The 13782-nt window shown below is 41.2% G+C and overlaps 2 pseudogenes; both read right to left on the reverse strand.

Annotated features, from left to right (window-relative positions):
• Positions 1-1749: 1749 nt before the first annotated feature.
• On the reverse strand, positions 1750-3343 carry LOC149149539 (putative tRNA N6-adenosine threonylcarbamoyltransferase, mitochondrial pseudogene; annotated as a pseudogene).
• An 8637-nt stretch (positions 3344-11980) lies between these two features.
• On the reverse strand, positions 11981-13499 carry LOC149149540 (putative tRNA N6-adenosine threonylcarbamoyltransferase, mitochondrial pseudogene; annotated as a pseudogene).
• Between the last annotated feature and the right edge of the window lie 283 nt (positions 13500-13782).

Genomic DNA, 13782 nt, shown 5'->3' on the forward strand with positions numbered 1-13782 from the left:
TGATGATACATATGTCTGGTAGTTGAGATTTTTCTGGTCGATCTTGTTAGCGCTTGGAATTCACCTAGGCTGAGATAGACAAACTCTCAAGGCTACATCAAACCATTTCACCTCGTAGCTAGCCCTACGAGGTATGAGAAGGCTCTCTCGGGTCAGATTCGGTAGATCTTTCAATATGATAAGCTGACCAATTAGGGATAAAGATATTAGGCTAGTAAACTGATGAGGGGGTTTGATTTGATGATTTTTTTAGGGGTTTTTTAATGGAATGACGGGGCTTTTCTGGGCTGCATGGGCAAAATCACAGCTTGAAACAGAGAAATATAATGACTACATAGGTTATTCAACTGAGGCAAGGTAGGCATGCAATTTAACACCAAATCTGGTTTCAAATGGGATGGCAAGACCGGTGAGGAGCTAAGGAGGGCAAATAATACTTCGAATCCTCCTTAAACAGAAGAAAACATTGAATTGAACAAACTTATAGGAGGAGCATATAATACTATGAATTCCTACCTAATCACTTCATTTGCTCAAATAGATATGATCATGAGGTGAATGAAACATAACAGTTTACATATGAGACAAAGGGAAAAACTTATGCTAAATCAACATACCACATGAATCTCAGCAAACAGAGCTGTGAAATTCCATTAAATTCTCTGTCATAAAACTGTACAATAAAAAGCTCTCTGCTTCTCCAGCAGCTCCCAGCGCTTCAGAAAAACTCCCCTCTCTCACTCTTTCTCATTACAAATGAATAAATACAATGCTGCCCAAAACAGGGGCGCTGTTTTAACTAACTACAAAAATATGAAACAAAATACAGCTGGGGGAAAACAAGTCGACCCCAAGACCAGGAATTTGTTTTTATCCTTATTTAACAAAATAAACTAAAACAAAACAATCAGCGCTTCCTGAAGAGAGAGTGGCGCTCTTTCTACTTGATAACTGATGAAGTAGCATTTACAGGTGTCAATCCCGACTGAAGACAAACATAGGCAATCGCTCCTCATTCTCTGCCACTTTGCATATGCTGGAAATTACAACTGCTCCCGAATTTCTGGAAATACATTGGCGATTTTAATAAAACAAACTTTAAACTAACATTCTGTTGATGATTTGGCTAATTATGAGGCAAAACTGGAGCGCAGATCTCCATAGGACCAAGATTGGAATCAAATCGCATTCTCTGGCTGTAATGGATAATCTTCACTTTAGTTTGGTTTGCCACGTTGCATAACCTTCAAGCTAGTAGTCCACCGATTCAGCTGATGATGAAAACTATACTGAAAGAGGTTTGCGTGTTTAATTCTGATTTATGCTGTGCCACTCATCGATTTCCAACACATTTCAACCACATGCTATATGGTAGCATCAACAAAAGCTCATAATCCGCCTTCTAAGAGCCACATCGCCCACAAAATCTCCAAAGGATCAGTCGTTGGCGGAAATCATGGAACAGAGTCCTGTACAGAGTATCGGAGCCTTTCAGCAGGTGCAGTGCAGATGACTTTGCTCAAATTTGGTGGTTTATGTTGCGGAATAATGAAGCCATTATTGACTACAAAGAATTCTTTTTGGCGCAAGCATATTTGTTCAAGGAGAGCTCAATCGATACCAATTTCACAAGCTCATTTGCAATGACAATATGGTCACTGTGATATAGTTTTTCCAGAATCTGAATCGATACTTTACAGTGGTAAATAGCAGATTCAGATTGCAGAGTCAAAAGTACGAAGAGCTTTCTCATGAATTGTGCTGTGAAGACATTTGGATAGAGGATGTTAATGATGGATGAATTCGGCCCCTTTTGAGAGAGGGTGAACTACTCCTACCCTCTGCAAATATCTCTCCCAGTTGCCACCTTGGACGCAGATCCAACATTATCTGTACAAAGGCTTGGGGGTGGGCAAACAAGCTTCAAGTTATGCTTCTTTACAATCTTATCCAGCTGAATTCGCACATAATGATTTGAAGCAACGCCTCCTAACACAACCAAACAATTAATAGATGGTTCAATGCTTTGGGCCCATTCAACAGCTCGATCACATCTCTGCTCCAAACGCAAAACAACAACTCTCTGGAAAAAGGCAGCAATGTCTGCCCGTAGTTTTCGGTCTTTAGTGCTCGCGGCAACTATCGGATCATTGTTTGTATCAATGTTTCTGAATTCAATTGCCTTCCGCACTTGTGTTTTCAAGCCTGCATATGAGAAATTACAATCCTTGTGTTGCTGCATGGGTACCGAAAGCTTAATAGCATGTGGGTCACCTTCCAGCGCAAGCTCTTCTAGAGCCGGGCCACCACCTCTCCTCATATCGAGTCCAAGCCACCATGCTGTCTTGTCATATGCCTCTCCAATTGCATCATCTATTGTTGTACCTAGTTGTACATATCGACCAACACTTTGCGCTAGGATAAGAAGATTGTGACCACCAGATATTAAAAGGGCCAGGAATGGAAATTGCAACTCCTTTTCTGTCAACCTAGCAACTAAAGCATGCGCCTCCATGTGATGGACTCCAACCATTGGCAAATTGTGTTTTCCAGCTATCAGTCTTGCTTTTCTCACACCAATACGTAAGCATAGGCTTAAACCAGGTCCAATAGTCACAGCCACTGCAGAAAGATCAAATGGTGTCAAATTTGCATTATGCAATGCATCTTCCACCACTCCATCATAAACACAGCATGAGAAAGCTACCATGTCCTCTTCAAATCGAAGATGAACTGCAATATATTTTCCATTACTTCTGGAGCTTGCCCCAATCATGCGTTTTACTAGCTTTTCTGCAAGTGAAGTAATGGGCACAGAAAATTTTAATGCTTCGTAATTAGCCAAGCATCGGAGGCGCTGAATATTGGGCGGGACTTCAGATGATAGTCTATTTGCAAATGGAGATATCCATATTACCCCAATATCAAGTAATCTTGGAAAAACCTTTTGCAAGTAGTAACTGACAGGTGACCAAGCCTTAACCCTGAAATTAAAAATATTGCTTGTATTGTAGTCAAACGTTGCCATTATATCTTCTGGGAGCTCTCTAACCACCCTCACATCATATCTAAGACTTTTGATAAAATGCCCCTCATCATAAATGTCTCCAAAGTTGCTAGGATCTTGCCAAATACTGTTAAAATGAAATTTGGGGATAACAAGAGTTGCATTCAAAAGGCCTGCCACAGCTACTGCATTACAAATCGATGTGCGCTGTTGATTGAGACCACCATTTGCTTCAATAAGTATGTAACCATTTGAATGTGGCAATCCTCCACTCAATGTATGACTGATACAAGGTATCCATTCCTCTCCCTCCCTTGGGTGCTGCCATGCTGCCATAAGCTTCTAACAAAATAAGTACAAACACTGTCATGGTAGCATAAACAAACTGCTCACATCTTCCCTTGTCAATCACTGGTGAAAACTTTGCAGCAGCAGAGAAGGCACGTGCATGAAGAAATGGATATTCCATGACACCTTGGACGGTTACAACCCCGAACCATAGGTCTAGACTCTGTTGCATCCCCTCCTTTACAGCACTCGGCATTGTTTTGTCATCAATTGGTCTCAGATTTTGCCTGGAGGTTCCCTTGCAGAATTTTGTCGATGTTGCATGTGCGCCAATGTCAAAATAAGATGACTCAAGTAGTCCCAATACAGTTGAAGAAATTAGATGCCAACATAAAGACATAATGGATGTATAACTGTGTATTGCTGCTCTAAGGGCCTGCAAAGCTTCGAAACGAATGACTGGATGTGCCACTGTAGAGAACCTCTGTACCATGATAATTGAAACCATATGAAGATAAAACTTGACCAAATTCATCAATCGTAGAGTCTGATGTATGCTTTGTTTTCTTTGTGCTTTTACAGAGGTAGGAGCTGCAATCACTGCCTTTTGAAGAGCTGGAGCATAAATTACACAAATTTAAACAACACATTAATGATTTCTTCTTCAAAACAGGGTTTTGAAGAAGAATCTATCTCTGACATGAGACGAAGTCTAACATTGGCTCCATTTGGGAGGGCAGCTGCAGCTTCCTGGAGGTGCCAAGAACCGCAGAACTTTGGGAGAGCAGACAGTGCCTCCACCATTGGGCAATGGAGTCATCATCAACACAACTCTGGATTTATTTTCACACTGAAACTAAACTGAAACAATCTTCAAGCAAACTAAAACAAGATGCTGCCCTTATGGCTGCTTATTTATTTACAACCTACTCTAATCTGCTGTATAAACAAGAAATTAGGTGATGCTAAAATGCCATATTAACCATGCAAGTAGACCTGAAAATGAAGCCGCTTGAGAATGCTGCCACGAAGTCACAGACACAATTGCTGGCAGCCCTTCATGCACGTACTGAGCCTGGTCATGGAAAAGACAGCCTGATCTGTCAATCAAACTGAAAAATGTGTCCATGTATGCCGCAATAGGATCACGGACACCGGACTCTGTTGGCTGCCCCAACTCTGCAATGCATACTTCCAGCTGCACATTATCAATGTATACATCTATAGGCAAGTCTGTTGTTTCTTGTTGCGAAGGAGGAAGGATTTCCAAGAACTTTTTAGGGTCTTGGAAATCATAAGACTGAATTTGCTCATCGAGATACTGAATCTCATTTTCAACTCTTTCAACAACTAACTCATAAAATCTAGTTTTGCCTTCAAGATGAAGCTTCGGAGATTTCAAACATTGAAGGAAAATACTGAAAAATTCTTCATTAATTTCAATATCCGCTAACAACTCTCTAACGCCATCTAGAGCTTCACAAAGTGCAGGGTCTGCCACATACCCTACCATTGCATGAACATATCAACAGGCACTGGAATGTCTGGATCGAGTTGGAGTCGCCAGGTGAATGATTCAGCCTGCATAAGTGTCTGACTGCTGTCCACCATCAGCATCAGATCTGAACTTGATATATGTACTGGGGTAAAATGCAATCGAAGTGGTCGTATTCACAAGCTCACGGAGATTGACTGAAGCAGCGTTTATCTACTAACGCTGATGTAAAACAGGAGCGTTTTCGAAGGCTTCTGGCGTAACTTCAGGCTCCGTCTAAGACTTATGAAACAAACACATCAATCAACAGACAAGTTGTTCTTCCCCAGTATGGTCGCCACTATGTTAGCGCTTGGAATTCACCTAGGCTGAGATAGACAAACTCTCAAGGCTACATCAAACCATTTCACCTCGTAGCTAGCCCTACGAGGTATGAGAAGGCTCTCTCGGGTCAGATTCGGTAGATCTTTCAATATGATAAGCTGACCAATTAGGGATAAAGATATTAGGCTAGTAAACTGATGAGGGGGTTTGATTTGATGATTTTTTTAGGGGTTTCTTAATGGAATGACGGGGCTTTTCTGGGCTGCATGGGCAAAATCACAGCTTGAAACAGAGAAATATAATGACTACACAGGTTATTCAACTGAGGCAAGGTAGGCATGCAATTTAACACCAAATCTGGTTTCAAATGGGATGGCAAGACCGGTGAGGAGCTAAGGAGGGCAAATAATACTTCGAATCCTCCTTAAACAGAAGAAAACATTGAATTGAACAAACTTATAGGAGGAGCATATAATACTATGAATTCCTACCTAATCACTTCATTTGCTCAAATAGATATGATCATGAGGTGAATGAAACATAACAGTTTACATATGAGACAAAGGGAAAAACTTATGCTAAATCAACATACCACATGAATCTTAGCAAACAGAGCTGTGAAATTCCATTAAATTCTTTGTCATAAAACTGTACAATAAAAAGCTCTCTGCTTCTCCAGCAGCTCCCAGCGCTTCAGAAAAACTCCCCTCTCTCACTCTTTCTCATTACAAATGAATAAATACAATGCTGCCCAAAACAGGGGCGCTGTTTTAACTAACTACAAAAATATGAAACAAAATACAGCTGGGGGAAAACAAGTCGACCCCAAGACCAGGAATTTGTTTTTATCCTTATTTAAAAAAATAAACTAAAACAAAACAATCAGCGCTTCCTGAAGAGAGAGTGGCGCTCTTTCTACTTGATAACTGATGAAGTAGCATTTACAGGTGTCAATCCCGACTGAAGACAAACATAGGCAATCGCTCCTCATTCTCTGCCACTTTGCATATGCTGGAAATTACAACTGCTCCCGAATTTCTGGAAATACATTGGCGATTTTAATAAAACAAACTTTAAACTAACATTCTGTTGATGATTTGGCTAATTATGAGGCAAAACTGGAGCGCAGATCTCCATAGGACCAAGATTGGAATCAAATCGCATTCTCTGGCTGTAATGGATAATCTTCACTTTAGTTTGGTTTGCCACGTTGCATAACCTTCAAGCTAGTAGTCCACCGATTCAGCTGATGATGACAACTATACTGAAAGAGGTTTGCGTGTTTAATTCTGATTTATGCTGTGCCACTCATCGATTTCCAACACATTTCAACCACATGCTATATGGTAGCATCAACAAAAGCTCATAATCCGCCTTCTAAGAGCCACATCGCCCACAAAATCTCCAAAGGATCAGTCGTTGGCGGAAATCATGGAACAGAGTCCTGTACAGAGTATCGGAGCCTTTCAGCAGGTGCAATGCAGATGACTTTGCTCAAATTTGGTGGTTTATGTTGCGGAATAATGAAGCCATTATTGACTACAAAGAATTCTTTTTGGCACAAGCATATTTATTCAAGGAGAGCTCAATCGATACCAATTTCACAAGCTCATTTGCAATGACAATATGGTCACTGTGATATAGTTTTTCCAGAATCTGAATCGATACTTTACAGTGGTAAATAGCAGATTCAGATTGCAGAGTCAAAAGTACGAAGAGCTTTCTCATGAATTGTGCTGTGAAGACATTTGGATAGAGGATGTTAATGATGGATGAATTCGGCCCCTTTTGAGAGAGGGTGAACTACTCCTACCCTCTGCAAATATCTCTCCCAGTTGCCACCTTGGACGCAGATCCAACATTATCTGTACAAAGGCTTGGGGGTGGGCAAACAAGCTTCAAGTTATGCTTCTTTACAATCTTATCCAGCTGAATTCGCACATAATGATTTGAAGCAACGCCTCCTGACACAACCAAACAATTAATAGATGGTTCAATGCTTTGGGCCCATTCAACAGCTCGATCACATCTCTGCTCCAAACGCAAAACAACAACTCTCTGGAAAAAGGCAGCAATGTCTGCCCGTAGTTTTCGGTCTTTAGTGCTCGCGGCAACTATCGGATCATTGTTTGTATCAATGTTTCTGAATTCAATTGCCTTCCGCACTTGTGTTTTCAAGCCTGCATATGAGAAATTACAATCCTTGTGTTGCTGCATGGGTACCGAAAGCTTAATAGCATGTGGGTCACCTTCCAGCGCAAGCTCTTCTAGAGCTGGGCCACCACCTCTCCTCATATCGAGTCCAAGCCACCTTGCTGTCTTGTCATATGCCTCTCCAATTGCATCATCTATTGTTGTACCTAGTTGTACATATCGACCAACACTTTGCGCTAGGATAAGAAGATTGTGACCACCAGATATTAAAAGGGCCAGGAATGGAAATTGCAACTCCTTTTCTGTCAACCTAGCAACTAAAGCATGCGCCTCCATGTGATGGACTCCAACGATTGGCAAATTGTGTTTTCCAGCTATCAGTCTTGCTTTTCTCACACCAATACGTAAGCATAGGCTTAAACCAGGTCCAATAGTCACAGCCACTGCAGAAAGATCAAATGGTGTCAAATTTGCATTATGCAATGCATCTTCCACCACTCCATCATAAACACAGCATGAGAAAGCTACAATGTCCTCTTCAAATCGAAGATGAACTGCAATATATTTTCCATTACTTCTGGAGCTTGCCCCAATCATGCGTTTTACTAGCTTTTCTGCAAGTGAAGTAATGGGCACAGAAAATTTTAATGCTTCGTAATTAGCCAAGCATCGGAGGCGCTGAATATTGGGCGGGACTTCAGATGACAGTCTATTTGCAAATGGAGATATCCATATTACCCCAATATCAAGTAATCTTGGAAAAACCTTTTGCAAGTAGTAACTGACAGGTGACCAAGCCTTAACCCTGAAATTAAAAATATTGCTTGTATTGTAGTCAAACGTTGCCATTATATCTTCTGGGAGCTCTCTAACCACCCTCACATCATATCTAAGACTTTTGATAAAATGCCCCTCATCATAAATGTCTCCAAAGTTGCTAGGATCTTGCCAAATACTGTTAAAATGAAATTTGGGGATAACAAGAGTTGCATTCAAAAGGCCTGCCACAGCTACTGCATTACAAATCGATGTGCGTTGTTGATTGAGACCACCATTTGCTTCAATAAGTATGTAACCATTTGAATGTGGCAATCCTCCACTCAATGTATGACTGATACAAGGTATCCATTCCTCTCCCTCCCTTGGGTGCTGCCATGCTGCCATAAGCTTCTAACAAAATAAGTACAAACACTGTCATGGCAGCATAAACAAACTGCTCACATCTTCCCTTGTCAATCACTGGTGAAAACTTTGCAGCAGCAGAGAAGGCACGTGCATGAAGAAATGGATATTCCATGACACCTTGGACGGTTACAACCCCGAACCATAGGTCTAGACTCTGTTGCATCCCCTCCTTTACAGCACTCGGCATTGTTTTGTCATCAACTGGTCTCAGATTTTGCCTGGAGGTTCCCTTGCAGAATTTTGTCGATGTTGCATGTGCGCCAATGTCAAAATAAGATGACTCAAGTAGTCCCAATACAGTTGAAGAAATTAGATGCCAACATAAAGACATAATGGATGTATAACTGTGTATTGCTGCTCTAAGGGCCTGCAAAGCTTCGAAACGAATGACTGGATGTGCCACTGTAGAGAACCTCTGTACCATGATAATTGAAACCATATGAAGATAAAACTTGACCAAATTCATCAATCGTAGAGTCTGATGTATGCTTTGTTTTCTTTGTGCTTTTACAGAGGTAGGAGCTGCAATCACTGCCTTTTGAAGAGCTGGAGCATAAATTACACAAATTTAAACAACACATTAATGATTTCTTCTTCAAAACAGGGTTTTGAAGAAGAATCTATCTCTGACATGAGACGGAGTCTAACATTGGCTCCATTTGGGATGGCAGCTGCAGCTTCCTGGAGGTGCCAAGAACCGCAGAACTTTGGGAGAGCAGACAGTGCCTCCACCATTGGGCAATGGAGTCATCATCAACACAACTCTGGATTTATTTTCACACTGAAACTGAACTGAAACAATCTTCAAGCAAACTAAAACAAGATGCTGCCCTTATGGCTGCTTATTTATTTACAACCTACTCTAATCTGCTGTATAAACAAGAAATCAGGTGATGCTAAAATGCCATATTAACCATGCAAGTAGACCTGAAAATGAAGCCGCTTGAGAATGCTGCCATGAAGTCACAGACGCAATTGCTGGCAGCCCTTCATGCACGTACTGAGCCTGGTCATGGAAAAGACAGCCTGATCTGTCAATCAAACTGAAAAATGTGTCCATGTATGCCGCAATAGGATCACGGACACCGGACTCTGTTGGCTGCCCCAACTCTGCAATGCATACTTCCAGCTGCACATTATCAATGTATACATCTATAGGCAAGTCTGTTGTTTCTTGTTGCGAAGGAGGAAGGATTTCCAAGAACTTTTTAGGGTCTTGGAAATCATAAGACTGAATTTGCTCATCGAGATACTGAATCTCATTTTCAACTCTTTCAACAACTAACTCATAAAATCTAGTTTTGCCTTCAAGATGAAGCTTTGGAGATTTCAAACATTGAAGGAAAATACTAAAAAATTCTTCATTAATTTCAATATCCGCTAACAACTCTCTAACGCCATCTAAAGCTTCACAAAGTGCAGGGTCTGCCACATACCCTACCATTGCATGAACATATCAACAGGCACTGGAATGTTTGGATCGAGTTGGAGTCGCCAGGTGAATGATTCAGCCTGCATAAGTGTCTGACTGCTGTCCACCATCAGCATCAGATCTGAACTTGATATATGTACTGGGGTAAAATGCAATCGAAGTGGTCGTATTCACAAGCTCACGGAGATTGACTGAAGCAGTGTTTATCTACTAACGCTGATGTAAAACAGGAGCGTTTTCGAAGGCTTCTGGCGTAACTTCAGGCTCCGTCTAAGACTTATGAAACAAACACATCAATCAACAGAGAAGTTGTTCTTCCCCAGTATGGTCGCCACTATGTTAGCGCTTGGAATTCACCTAGGCTGAGATAGACAAACTCTCAAGGCTACATCAAACCATTTCACCTCGTAGCTAGCCCTACGAGGTATGAGAAGGCTCTCTCGGGTCAGATTCGGTAGATCTTTCAATATGATAAGCTGACCAATTAGGGATAAAGATATTAGGCTAGTAAACTGATGAGGGGGTTTGATTTAATGATTTTTGGGGTTTTTTAATGGAATGACGGGGCTTTTCTGGGCTGCATGGGCAAAATCACAGCTTGAAACAGAGAAATATAATGACTACACAGGTTATTCAACTGAGGCAAGGTAGGCATGCAATTTAACACCAAATCTGGTTTCAAATGGGATGGCAAGACCGGTGAGGAGCTAAGGAGGGCAAATAATACTTCGAATCCTCCTTAAACAGAAGAAAACATTGAATTGAACAAACTTATAGGAGGAGCATATAATACTATGAATTCCTACCTAATCACTTCATTTGCTCAAATAGATATGATCATGAGGTGAATGAAACATAACAGTTTACATATGAGACAAAGGGAAAAACTTATGCTAAATCAACATACCACATGAATCTCAGCAAACAGAGCTGTGAAATTCCATTAAATTCTCTGTCATAAAACTGTACAATAAAAAGCTCTCTGCTTCTCCAGCAGCTCCCAGCGCTTCAGAAAAACTCCCCTCTCTCACTCTTTCTCATTACAAATGAATAAATACAATGCTGCCCAAAACAGGGGCGCTGTTTTAACTAACATTACAAAAATATGAAACAAAATACAGCTGGGGGAAAACAAGTCGACCCCAAGACCAGGAATTTGTTTTTATCCTTATTTAACAAAATAAACTAAAACAAAACAATCAGCGCTCTTTCTACTTGATAACTGATGAAGTAGCATTTACAGGTGTCAATCCCGACTGAAGACAAGCATAGGCAATCGCTCCTCGTTCTCTGCCACTTTGCATATGCTGGAAATTACAACTGCTCCCGAATTTCTGGAAATACATTGGCGATTTTAATAAAACAAACTTTAAACTAACATTCTGTTGATGATTTGGCTAATTATGAGGCAAAACTGGAGCGCAGATCTCCATAGGACCAAGATTGGAATCAAATCGCATTCTCTGGCTGTAATGGATAATCTTCACTTTAGTTTGGTTTGCCACGTTGCATAACCTTCAAGCTAGTAGTCCACCGATTCAGCTGATGATGACAACTATACTGAAAGAGGTTTGCGTGTTTAATTCTGATTTATGCTGTGCCACTCATCGATTTCCAACACATTTCAACCACATGCTATATGGTAGCATCAACAAAAGCTCATAATCCGCCTTCTAAGAGCCACATCGCCCACAAAATCTCCAAAGGATCAGTCGTTGGCGGAAATCATGGAACAGAGTCCTGTACAGAGTATCGGAGCCTTTCAGCAGGTGCAGTGCAGATGACTTTGCTCAAATTTGGTGGTTTATGTTGCGGAATAATGAAGCCATTATTGACTACAAAGAATTCTTTTTGGCGCAAGCATATTTGTTCAAGGAGAGCTCAATCGATACCAATTTCACAAGCTCATTTGCAATGACAATATGGTCACTGTGATATAGTTTTTCCAGAATCTGAATCGATACTTTACAGTGGTAAATAGCAGATTCAGATTGCAGAGTCAAAAGTACGAAGAGCTTTCTCATGAATTGTGCTGTGAAGACATTTGGATAGAGGATGTTAATGATGGATGAATTCGGCCCCTTTTGAGAGAGGGTGAACTACTCCTACCCTCTGCAAATATCTCTCCCAGTTGCCACCTTGGACGCAGATCCAACATTATCTGTACAAAGGCTTGGGGGTGGGCAAACAAGCTTCAAGTTATGCTTCTTTACAATCTTATCCAGCTGAATTCGCACATAATGATTTGAAGCAACGCCTCCTGACACAACCAAACAATTAATAGATGGTTCAATGCTTTGGGCCCATTCAACAGCTCGATCACATCTCTGCTCCAAACGCAAAACAACAACTCTCTGGAAAAAGGCAGCAATGTCTGCCCGTAGTTTTCGGTCTTTAGTGCTCGCGGCAACTATCGGATCATTGTTTGTATCAATGTTTCTGAATTCAATTGCCTTCCGCACTTATGTTTTCAAGCCTGCATATGAGAAATTACAATCCTTGTGTTGCTGCATGGGTACCGAAAGCTTAATAGCATGTGGGTCACCTTCCAGCGCAAGCTCTTCTAGAGCCGGGCCACCACCTCTCCTCATATCGAGTCCAAGCCACCTTGCTGTCTTGTCATATGCCTCTCCAATTGCATCATCTATGGTTGTACCTAGTTGTACATATCGACCAACACTTTGCGCTAGGATAAGAAGATTGTGACCACCAGATATTAAAAGGGCCAGGAATGGAAATTGCAACTCCTTTTCTGTCAACCTAGCAAATAAAGCATGCGCCTCCATGTGATGGACTCCAACCATTGGCAAATTGTGTTTTCCAGCTATCAGTCTTGCTTTTCTCACACCAATACGTAAGCATAGGCTTAAACCAGGTCCAATAGTCACAGCCACTGCAGAAAGATCAAATGGTGTCAAATTTGCATTATGCAATGCATCTTCCACCACTCCATCATAAACACAGCATGAGAAAGCTACCATGTCCTCTTCAAATCGAAGATGAACTGCAATATATTTTCCATTACTTCTGGAGCTTGCCCCAATCATGCGTTTTACTAGCTTTTCTGCAAGTGAAGTAATGGGCACAGAAAATTTTAATGCTTCGTAATTAGCCAAACATCGGAGGCGCTGAATATTGGGCGGGACTTCAGATGACAGTCTATTTGCAAATGGAGATATCCATATTACCCCAATATCAAGTAATCTTGGAAAAACCTTTTGCAAGTAGTAACTGACAGGTGACCAAGCCTTAACCCTGAAATTAAAAATATTGCTTGTATTGTAGTCAAACGTTGCCATTATATCTTCTGGGAGCTCTCTAACCACCCTCACATCATATCTAAGACTTTTGATAAAATGCCCCTCATCATAAATGTCTCCAAAGTTGCTAGGATCTTGCCAAATACTGTTAAAATGAAATTTGGGGATAACAAGAGTTGCATTCAAAAGGCCTGCCACAGCTACTGCATTACAAATCGATGTGCGCTGTTGATTGAGACCACCATTTGCTTCAATAAGTATGTAACCATTTGAATGTGGCAATCCTCCACTCAATGTATGACTGATACAAGGTATCCATTCCTCTCCCTCCCTTGGGTGCTGCCATGCTGCCATAAGCTTCTAACAAAATAAGTACAAACACTGTCATGGCAGCATAAACAAACTGCTCACATCTTCCCTTGTCAATCACTGGTGAAAACTTTGCAGCAGCAGAGAAGGCACGTGCATGAAGAAATGGATATTCCATGACACCTTGGATGGTTACAACCCCGAACCATAGGTCTAGACTCTGTTGCATCCCCTCCTTTACAGCACTCGGCATTGTTTTGTCATCAACTGGTCTCAGATTTTGCCTGGAGGTTCCCTTGCAGAATTTTGTCGATGTTGCATGTGCGCC

This window comes from Pinus tabuliformis, chromosome 9, assembly GCF_031772625.1.
Source record: "Pinus tabuliformis cultivar Carrire ecotype Pingquan chromosome 9, CPIR1, whole genome shotgun sequence".
Taxonomy (NCBI): Eukaryota; Viridiplantae; Streptophyta; class Pinopsida; order Pinales; family Pinaceae; genus Pinus; species Pinus tabuliformis.